Here is a 12,713-nt window from a genome sequence, read left to right on the forward strand (position 1 = left end):
TGAACTATAGTCTCGTTCAACCAGACCATCGACTGTCTCCAATAATCTCCGATAATCAAAAGAGACTTAAATCTGGCTATTTTCAAAGTATTTACATGTATAAATAAGTTTCCTTGAAAAACAGTCCTTTAGAATATATTACATCAAATTTATGGATATTTTTAAGAACGTTTTGTCAGCGGTGATAATTTGTGATTAGGACCACACACCGTTTCGCTTTCGGTTTGCCAGAGTAATTGCAAAGGAAAGTTAATTAGAATCAACTCCAAATAAAACCACAACACATTTAGCAATTCAATTTGCTGTGTACAATTACTTTTTATATTATATCAATTCTTCATAAAACAAACAAAAACTTACAAAAAGTTAATGTTACACCATATGTAAGTGAATATTTAACCATAGGTAACCGAAATTGTCTATGTTAAATATAAAAAAAAAATTAAAGTTCTTCATAAATCACTATGTACAATATATATAGAGATATGTATGGACACTCAACATTTGCTATGTAAACTTAGATATCTTATTTTCAAGTTAATAAAAAATATTTACATACCAAAAACAATAAAAACCGTTAATAAAGCATAAAAGTAGAGCCATGAGGAATGCTCCCATGCTAACACGGACTGCACATAAACGACTCGCTTCCCACTCCATTGTACGCAAGGGAATTGAAACAGCCTAATATATCTGATAATTGTTATTTGATATTTTTATGCTTAATTATTAACATTAAATTTTTCACTTGACGCAATATTGGTGTGAATTTCAGTGAATTATTTCAATTAGGCTAAATTAGTGGTGTTTGATAATAACATCGACACACTCATACTATTAATTGCATCTAAGTTTAACTTAACTTTAATGAGTCGTACATAGCCAGGCGATCGTAATTAATTGTAAACGATTTTTCTTAATTTTTGATCGCAAAAATTTTCTGTATATTTCTTTTAAAATTTATCCAGTGAAAATATAGATATATATTCTGTATCTTACGATTAGTAACATATCTTTTTGGTATACAACATTTTATTCCATTTGATGGACATGCATTTTTGTTATCCAATTTTAAAAACAACATGATTTGTCACCACGGCACCCGGTAACGTTCAAAACATGATGCTAAGATGACGAACGCACATTTAATAGAAAAGCCGTCTCTTTATTTCACGCTAAGCCTTTTGTGCGTTTCACCGTACAACTAAAACATGCATATATTACACGACATAATATTTGTTCACATTTGTTCGAGAATCATAAGATAGTAATTGGGAGTTTTTGAGGGTTTTTTTAATGTGTCTTTTCGTTTACGGTATGAAAACCCTGCACGTCAGATGACGTTACTCATCCTTTTGACTAAATATTTACAGATATTCTGTTTTCTTTCGGGCAAGCTCATGTCCAAAATACAGTTACCACCACCCTCACCAGATGTATTACCACTAAACACTGTTGTTCAAATAATTTTTAGACATATCAGTTGCACCTTAGAATATTTGAAACTATTGCAAAATTTTGTTTCTTAATTTTAGTAATAATATGACGTTAAGTAAAATAGCTATGGTTAAAGTCTTTGTATTTTTTGTTGACCGTCGTATTCTTAAAATGATGTAAATTATAACACAATTCATATGTCTATTTGAAAGCATTCATCATCCGTTCTTACTAACTGTTCATTTCTTCGTATTCAATCGTCGTACACGATATTACATAGTTTGTTAAAGAAATGGTCTCAAAACATTTTTGTATACACCCCCCTTATTTTATTATTTGTATTTTCCCTAAAATACTAGAAATTAGCGGATTTCTTCTAGAAAAAAAATCAGTTCATCATTTCATAATAGTTGTATTAACTGCCGGAATGAATTTTTGCCATAAACTCAAAATTTGGGCTTTTATCTTAGTTTTCAAGCGAATTGTTTTTCCTTCAAACAGGAAACTAACTACGCATTATCTCACGATTTCATTAGCCTCTGTAGATCCGATTAGATGGCTATACGTGTAAGTCAATTCTCTTTCTATGTTAGCAATTTTTCAAAGGTTTTGTTTATAAAATTTCTGAATTTTCACAAGCCTTGTTAAAAAGCAACAAGTTTAGATTATTCTTTTCAAATTAAAAATATTCAATGAAAAAGAAATTGTAGAATAAAACAATAGAATAAGGAAATCGATACTAAAATTTATAAATCAAACTGTACAAACAGAAAACCTTAATTAATATATTTTTATTATATATTAAATTTAAACAACTTCATCCTTTCATTTTTATATTGTATGTATATTTATAACACTAAAGTATCCGTTCAAGAAGGAAGTATTTATTGCTTGCATTTAACATTACGTGTTAATCTTTTCCGGTTGTCATTTAAATAAACTTTGATATTCATTATTATCATCTAAAAGTACCATAAAAAAAGTGATTAGTTAAACAGATTTGAGGAAGAGGATAATCATTTTTTGGTAATATCAATGGTTTTTAATTGAAAAAAGCATCATATAGTACATATAACAAAATCGACAATATTCTATTTATGAAGAATCGGATGTCACGTATGTGGGATTCCTGTGTCAAAGATAAGTACCCATTTATAGAGAAAACATTTTCTCTTGGTTTTTAAATGAACAGACTTGTAGAGTGCCGTCAGATTAGAATTAAATATTTATAACTGTTCATAGTATGGAATCATTAGAATATAAGAAAAGTTACCAGTCGACCATATCCTCTTCTACTGATCCCCTTCACTAACGAAATACCATCCATAACAAATGATGAAACATCGTTAATAGGTTTGACCATATACAGACATATACGTGCCTTTGTTAACTGTATAGTTTTTTTCTTTCTTTTTATTTATTATATGATGTGGCCATAATAATAAGAGTTAGTTTTTTTTATTTCCCATTATTTGATCAATTTACCAGTATTCCATAGAACTAGAATGTATATCACGTATATCGTATACTGGAGGAAAATATACCATTTTCCGCCCTGTGTAATATTAATATAAAATTCGCCTATCCGTGTGATATATCAACATTAGGGGTGTGATATACGATTTATATCACACTCGATCGTTTGGTTTGGGGGTTGTTTTCTGCTGTAGATAACAGTTTTCTCCTTTATAACATTCTTTATAGTTTGGGACTGATGTGGAACTAATAAACAATACCTCGTGTCATTGAAAATATTATGATTTCCCGGATTGTGCGTTACAACAAACGGGATCTCTGTAGAACTGTTTCCGGATGTTTTCTCCCTGTTAATTTTCGCAGTTCTGAAATCGGTATTTGTTGGCCTCAATCACAAGACTACACTCCGCGTAGTGAACATTTTGATGTGTGCTGGAGAGGCCAGTTTGAAATATTTTCATTTTACAAAAGACGCAAAGAAAGTGATTAGCTGTTACTTGCAATGAACAATATTTCATAAATATATTCAAACCCTAATTTAATCGATAATTGCATTGTTTACTCTGCATTGACCTTATTTAGCTTTTATTTTAATAACCTCTTATTTTAAACAGTATCATTTGTACAAATTTCATTACGTTTACACTATTTTGTAAAAATTATTTGACACCACTTCCAGATAGTGTGTACACTGTGGGTGACGTTGTCTATTTCATGACGTTATAATAAAGACGCCAATGCTTGCTATTTCTGTTAATTTAAAACCCACTGAGAAGCAGATCAGGGGAAAATGCTTTAGATTAAATCCGAGAGAAACTTATCGGACAACATGGACCTTTGTTCTTAATTCAAGCATTTGCCCCCAAATATCATCATACACATACATTTAGCCGTTCAAAACATTTTAGAAGATATCGTCATTTATGACTTCTTTATGACGTTTATTGATGCATATTTCATTTTACGGTTTTAAAGTTATGTAGGTTTTTTTTTTATATATAAATTACAGGACTGTACCTCTGTATTTTGTCGTTTTTAAGAAGAGTGTTCTCGTTATTCGACATACTTCTTATATTAGAAATTCATGAAATTTTGACACAGTCAAACAGGTCATATAAACAAATGAATCTATGAATTTATTCAAATTTGACTATCATGTTTTCGCATAAAGGTCACGTCAAGTGCACTACATTTTGCATCAACTTAAACATTGATAAAATAAATGTAATTATCTGCAGTTACGTCCACATTTGTTTTAGATATGAAGTTTCTATTCTATAATGAAATGATAGAATGTTTATTAGCTAATAATACTAGTTTGGAATAAATTGATATTGCTTAGCTTGCATTTCTTTTAATTTTTTTTTTTTTTTTTTTGAATTTTGGAAATATTTTGATTATTTTTTCATGCTTTCAATATCAAAATATTTTGAATTTTTACATATTATAAAGACTTTATATAAAGAGATGAATTAGCAGAAAAGCTGATACATTGACCATTTAATAAAAGAGAAAATCTGATTTTAGTTATTTTTCCAAACAATTCTTTTTATAGAATGAGCGCTTAAAATGCTAATAAAAATATAATTTGAAAGGCAAATCATATTTCAAAGACATATTCTGAAACCCAGGTTTCTTATCATTAGTTTACATTAGTTCAAAAAAATCCAACATTAATTTTATTGTTCTTAAAATGCTAAATAAACTCACGAATGTACAGCAATGCTGAATTGCAAACATATGTTATTTTTCTACGCAAATGTTCAACCAAAAACAAATTCCTTGAAAGATTCTTAACTTTGATTATTATTTCTATGCAAAGTGGTAAGATAGTAAAAAAGAAAAAAAAAATAACATTTTAATTTCTTTTCATCTTAATTTAATGAGCATTTAATCAAATTTACTTTTGAGAAGTCGAAAACCAAAAAAAGACTCGTTCCATAAGGAGGCCGATTTGGGGGTGTGTTTGCGGAAAAACTACAACAGCAAAACTCTTTATTTCTTAACCATAGGTCATCTAAACCAGCTCTAGTTTATTTGCAAAGTCTCAAGAAAATCTGTTTCTTTTTAGGGACCATCTCAAAATATGGGTACATTTACTATTGGAATATATAGAAAACTGTCATTTTCCGCACATCAAAACAGATTTAAGAAAAATACTACAATAGCTTTTTCTTTCAAATTGTTATATATGATTAGTAATACCATTTCCCACCTCATATGTAAAAAAAATACTAAATTCTACCGTCTGGTTTTTAGTAAGGGCCATCTTAAAATATTAAAATGCACGGAATTTTGCTATCTATTTGGATCTTTACGAATGAAGATTGGTATAATGAATTCATTAAAAAAATTAGAAAAATGTCCTCGATGATAGCATTATTCTGTATACAAAATTTCAACGGCGTAAAGTTTTACCTTTTCTTTTATGTTATTTCTTACAACGTACTCCTACAAAGAATCATTTTATCATAACGTCATAAAAACGCAATGGCAACGCTCCCCTACCGCACAACGGAAAAATCGTTTAGAAAAATAAAAATCTCCTTTAAAAAGCTAAATATTTTTATATGTATTTTGTTTATTGTGTTCAATTTTATAAATGATAGCGAAAAAATTAATAAGAAGTATCAATCAACTGTATTGTACTAGAATGCACAAAAACATGCGCAATGAAAACTTACATCGGCCTTCTTAAGACAAAGAAACTTGCAGTAAAAGTTACAATTTTACAAAATCTGATGATTACTGTATATCCAATAAATTTCGCAATTATCTTATTTTTGAAAAGTTATTGGCTATAATAATCTATAAAATAGAGTATACAAGGGTTGTTAGAAATGTTCGCAGACAAAGTGATTTACGGAAAAATTTCTGTGTTTTTGTATGATGATGTATGTCTTATCAAATTACTGTCAATTGAAAATAAGTATGCAAAAAGAATCATATCATTTTAATAACATGTTCAAAAATATACAGCATTTTTACTATATATAGTTAGATTTACGGAACACCATTTAATATTTCCACGACGTCATGTGACGTCAAACAACAGAAAGGCATACCTGTCACGCTTTTTAAACACCTTTTCTTTCCAGGCACTGTTACATGTATGTCATTTAACCAATTCTTAATATGCACCCTCATACCTTTATCTGTCAATGTTTTGTATAATGTCGTCTGTGACATATCGTAGATCATTTAAGTCCGAAAATTTCTGTCCAAAGTTTCGATAAAGCAAATTCCATTGATGCAATATCCGAGTTGTTTTGATAAGGGGATTGCAGCAAGAGCTCAAAATATCAGACATTTCATCTTTAAGCATCTGATACCATTTGAAGGCCATTGTCCTAGACATATTAATTGGGTAATTTCTGGCAGCATATAAGAAACTGTTGGTACAATCTAATATTTCCCTGATTGCATGCAAAATTTAATGAAGACCAAGTGCTCCAAGATGTCCAATAACGTAAACGTTTTTGACTTTACTTTTATGCGCGGGTCGTCCATTATTGGCGATTAATTGGTCAGAAACTCTTTAATTTTATTGAAACTTTCACAAAATGACCTTTATAATTTTTTTTAAGGTCATGTGACACATCATTTCTTTATAGTTGTTGAAACGGTGCATCTTATTAATAAGTAGAAATGCGTACAAAATATTAAAAAAATCAAAAGATGAAATGCTACGCGAAGTATATCTTATCATAATAAATAAGCTGCTTATTTTAATGGTGCATTTAAAAAGAACCAAATCTTAACATATTTATTAGAAATTACGTTAAGTTTAAAATTGAAACTTTGCCTAAATTGACTCGTAGGGTGATTTGTTTATATTACAAGTAAAGAATAATACCCAAAATAAAAAAAAATAAATACCCAGATAATCAGGATCTGTGCGGTACCAATCTGTATATTAACTGTTTATTTTTTGTTCCGTTTGAACCCAGTACCACCAAGCCAAAATATAAAACTTGCTGAAAATGAAAAAAAAATAAATTATAAAAAAGAAATCACTGTCTAAGAAAAGAATTGATTAAAATTAAATTAAAAAAATTGCATTCTTAACATACTCCATCACAATTTTGTTGCCCGAGGCTAAAAAGTATGGTTTGTAAATAATTACTTGTCAAAAAAAAACCTTAGTTAAAGTCTTTTTTTTACAAAATCAGACAAAACTCATGATGCTGTCTATTTAGTATTAACGTCTCCTCAGTGAAATAAGCTGTCGATATCACGTGATAGATTGATATCCATGTGATAGCATTACTTTCCTTGCAGGAAATGAATGTTTTTAAATGTTTAAAATTTGATATCTTTATTACGTGATCACACTGGGCAATTTAATTAACAGCATAAAGGTAACTTTTGTAATTAATTGAAAACATGCAGTTCCCCTGTCATTTGAAATTGTCCCAAATTAAAGCGTGTATAGCTTTTAAGTTGATTTAAACTTGACAAAAATGTTTCTATAACCTGTACAATGTCTTTGCACGGTTTAGAAAAAGTGTTGCATGTTCAAATTTTCAACAACAAAGAAATGAAAAGTAAGTAACATGATTCAATAATTGGGCTGTAATAAAAACTATCCATCAAATTAACAACAAAAATACCAATGAACTAATTGAAGACGTTGTGTCTTTAAAAAAAGGTAGAAAGAGTTCCCATGGTGGGCCCAGCCAATAGGATATCATGCGGCAGATTCTGAGCATTAAACATATTTCGTGTACAAATACAACTCAATCTAATTAAACCGCAATGTATAGCTGTGTTTGACAAGCGCGCTAAGTTCTTTGTCGTTTGTAAAAGTTTAACAGCTTTATTTTGAGAAAGACAGGAAAAACTTTCACAATTAGTAACTGTTTTGTAAAGAGAATTCGTATAAAACGATATATATTTATTTCGTTAATGATTATTGATTTCATTATAATATTCTGTATTTCTTCATGTTTGATTGCGGCTAAAACCAATAATATGATTAGCAGAAAGCATTGCCCATATTAGCCTTCTCAATAAACCTGACAATCTTCTTAAACAAAAAATGGGGGGAAAAGTTATTAAGGTCAGACAAAACGTTCCTCGAGCATTCTTTGTATCTCTTCGTAATTAAGAGTCAAATAAAATTATTATTTTTAATAATCATTTTAAATAATTGAAATTTTGTTTGATAGTAATATGCCTAGATACCTGAGGGTTTAGAGCGGTGGCTGCTCACTGCTTAGAGTGTCGGTTCCATAGCTCGTGAGTTCAATCCCAAGCCGAGGTAAATATTTATTTCTTTGTTAGTAATTTAAGTGTATTTTCAAGAAGATTATATACACATTTGCATACTCTAGTATTTTGCAAAAATGCCTAATAAGGTATTTTAATTTGTTGCAAAAAGGCTTGTCAAAGTAGTCGTAAATCGATAGCAAGTTTGCTGAAAAAGTTATATAAAATTAGGGAAAGTGTCGTTTGACCTTAACTGCCCAACGTCAAACATGTAGAGGATGAAATTTTATCTTGTTGATATAATGAAAATATAATGAAGATTTATGAAACAATGAAACTCAGTCGCTTTAAAGACCACACACAGGCGTACATGTAATCAATACTAATGTAAATTTAAATGATTATCTTTATAAAAAAACAAGGAATTCATGACAACTGTATTATACATTTGAATCTTCTATGTTTTATGTTTATGTAAATTTAAGGAATCTGACTTTTATCCCATGCCCACCCCCCCCCCCCCCGCTGCCTTTTGTCTGTTGGTGACGACCTTCTACCAACCCAATTTGTAGGAATATACTGTAGAAGCAAAAATTCTCTTTCATGATTTCATTTAATTTAAATTAGTTATTTCCGTTGGCAGTATTAATAAACAAAATTAAAACCATAACGAATTTTTCATCCAAGTATTCCTATATACAGTGTTGATACGTAAAATATTTTAGCGATTATGAATTCGCGAAATTAAATCCAAACGAAATTGTACGTGGTTTAAAACAACGGAGTTTTAACCCAACAAATATATGTGCTTCTACAGTTTATTTTTAAAACTTGCTCTATTTCAAAGCACAAGTTCAAGCATAAACGGGTTCTGAGTTACTTGGAGGTTCCGGTTTTAGCTCCGGAATATTACACATCTGATAGATGAATGTGCTCCTTCTTTTTTATTTGATAAATTATTCATAAACTCCGTGTAAGCAAATCATGTTAATATTTTGAATTTATAATATACACAATTAATTAGTTAATATGTCATTCGTTTTTTTTCTTTATTTAGATACATTTTTAAGCATTTTCTATTTATTATTTGTTTAATACCTGACGTACGTTTGTTTTCGTTAAATTCATTGAAAATATTTAATCAAGGTTTGATTTTGACCTGCTATATCTGATTTAATTTACCGTATTTGAGAACGGGGATAGGATAGGGTAAACCAAATATACAGACCAAGTACCAGTTAATTTTATCGATTACAGGAAGAAGCAATGTTCTAATCAAGAAACTGTTTAACGAGTTAGCTGAGAATGTATTGGGTTCTCTTATAAATACCAGTATGTCTTTTTGAGCTAAACAAGGTTAAAACAATCATAATTGTATATAAACGTGTTAATTATTTTTTCCAAACACTGAACAATACATTTTATTTCAAATGAAAAAATGACAATAACAAACCGTGAACCATCTCAAAAATCCATTAAACAAAATACGATTTCAAAGCAGAGCAACACAGACTTCCATATAGATAGAGGTAGGATCAGGTGCCTAGGAGGAGTGAGCATCTTCTGCTGACCGGTCACACCCACCGTGTGCTCTTTGGCGTAGTCGGGAAAAAATCGGAAAAGTCCGTAGACAATTTGGTGATTAATTAATGTCTAACAATTAGTATGAAAAACGTCAGTCGGTATGCGACCCAGTGTGTTGATATGGACGATATCACATAGAGTATATATATATATATATATATATATATATATATATATATATATATATATATATATATGATTCATCTGGTTAATGTTGGTATTTTTGGATTTCATTCAAGTTTTGCAATCCATTTAAAGTTTTCAAATTATGTAGCTTGACATCTACTGTAATAAAATTTAAACTGGTTGGTTTAAAAAAAAACCCAATTAACCTCGGAATTGTTTGTATAATATCGTATTTAAAAAGTATAAGTTAAACAACAATGTATGCCAATGAAAACGTTTTGTATTTTTATTGTTGATGGTTGATCGATTTTATTGACCATTGATAAATATCATAATTTGTTTTTCACTATACTTAAATACCTGTTCTTTGTCTAAAAAAGTAACTACGTTTTGCATTTAAGTAACTCACATAGACACTGCTGTTCACTTTAATCGTACATGCATGTATCTGATCTTGCTCTAACATCACTTAAAGCTGATATCAATTCATAAATACGCATTGTTTTCCTTTCATCTGCCGATTTCTATAGTTTTGCTCATCGTTAAACACCCCCGGTAGAATAATTCATGCTTCACCGCATTAAGGTACTTCATACACCCGAACATGATACACTGGTAAACAAAAAATTGCAGAAACGCGTTTTGAACAAAAATAATATGACAACCACCGCACTGGCAAGGAATACCAAATGAACGAAAAAAAACAAAACTGAAATCCAGGCACAGATACTTTAAACATCGTCAATAACTGTAGACAGTTTTCCTGTGTACATGTATATGACAGTGTATAACGCTGCACATGCGCAAACCACATACTGTGGCAGATCGAGCATTGTCAATGATCAGATGGATGTTAGAAATGGAGCGTTTTTGAAGAAACCGATAGAAATGATACACTGTTACTTTTTTGTACTTACTATTCTATATACTATATAAGTTTATCTACTGTGTTGGATGATGTGCCACCAAGGTTTTCGAAAAAAAAAGCAGACGTCAGGGACTTTGAATGAACGACACACGTCTTCGATGTACATGCGATAGCGAAGTAAAGCAGCATTACCTTTGCAAAATAATACATGTACTGTAATATCACCGGAGTTTGCGGTGTCGGTCGGTTTTGGGTTCCGAATTTACTTATTGCAAATTACATCCGGTAAGCTGTTTTGGGAGACATTTTTGTGATCGGCCGAAACTGTTGTGTCCATACGAGGCATCCGGTAAATGCTTCCACGTGCGCACACATTCCGCTTGCATAAGTAGTTTTTATAAAAACTTGGAGTTTGGTTTAGTATTTATATTACATTTTACTCAGTTTTATTTCAATTCAGTTACCTTAAGAGATGCAAACATACATAAAATACAGTTCGACCTGTTAATTCAAGAATGCACATTTTGTCTAGGAGTTTACGAACGGCTTTCCCCAAATTTATTTCAAAATTAAATTTGTTGACGGTTTATAATGATGAAATTATCGTGTACAGATTCAAAATAATCTATATTTTGTAAAATACAGTACTTTTTTAATTATTTTACATCAAACTGATCATGTTGATTGCTTCTAGCTATCAATATATCATTATTGCCGATCATTCCTTTAAAAGGAATACTTGTTTCCCTTGCATCTGGGACGTACAGATCCATTTAAGGATCCTCTCAACAGCGTCTGGGATGCTTCCCCAATCATATATTTGTGGTGCAAAGGCGCAACGATGTATGTCTTCTTTCTTATATCTATATATTTGTAATATTATTTTCTGATTATTAAATTAAACCCTTAATTCGATATTTTGGGAAGTGTGTATGAAAGTGTAGCGTTCACTGATAAATTTTCTAATTATATTAGGTAAAGTAAGAATGTTTTTATATTGTTAAAGTACAGTTGTTACCGTAAATCATTCCTGCTATATTGGCTGGAAAAAAATGTGAAAGTGCTGTGCGATTTACTTCCGACATAGAAACATGAGCCTGTAGCAGAACATGTACCTTAAAAATTCTTTCAAAAAATAAATATATTTTCTGGGGGCTTTTTTGTTGTAGTTTCCTTTATTCCTTTAATTCTTTATTACAACATTTTACTATAATGTGTAGTTCATGTATTATGAACTCCATGCAACCAGAATGACTCGATTAGAAAGCAACCGACCCTAACTTTCGCAACCGGTATTTATACCCTAGTGGCAGTAGAAGAGTGATCGAAACTAATATGGCGAACAAATGCTTTAATAAATCCATGTCAGCTTTAGGTTATATATGCTCGCAAGGCAAAGACAACGTTATTATACGTAGGTTATTCTCACATCTAACAAAGAATGCATATAATTACAAATACTCATTTTAATCTATAATGTTGAAGTTTGCTGCACGAATATGCGGACTTTAAACACTTTTTTAAACAAAACCTACAGCACATATATTTTGTTTAAAAATTATATTAGAGAAATAATGATAAAAAAAAATATTTCATTGCATTTTGTTAGCTTTGTCTCATCAAAGAAAAGGCGATTTTATGTACATTAACCCATACATTATTAATCATTTAAAGAGCCATAAAATTAAAATAAAATTAAAACGATTTTGATTAAATTCAATTTTTTGTTTTCATTATTCACCATGCTTTAGGAAAGCATTTGTAATGATAAAATGAAATTTTTGAGACAGTCACGCAATTTCTTGTCGTGTTAACACGGCATGGACCCTGTTTTGTTTTGTTTCTTGTTTGTTAACATAGGTTTAATATACCAATAAACAACCTTTTTTCAAGCTGATTTGTCTTTTTTTTTAATTCATTTTAAGCATGAATTAACAGTTCCTAGCGTTTGAATATTTTATTTTAGATCTAAAACTGGACTGTGTACTTCAACATTCAAAATATAAACAAA

The sequence above is a fragment of the Magallana gigas genome, chromosome 1 (genome assembly GCF_963853765.1).
Source record: "Magallana gigas chromosome 1, xbMagGiga1.1, whole genome shotgun sequence".
NCBI lineage: Eukaryota > Metazoa > Mollusca > Bivalvia > Ostreida > Ostreidae > Magallana > Magallana gigas.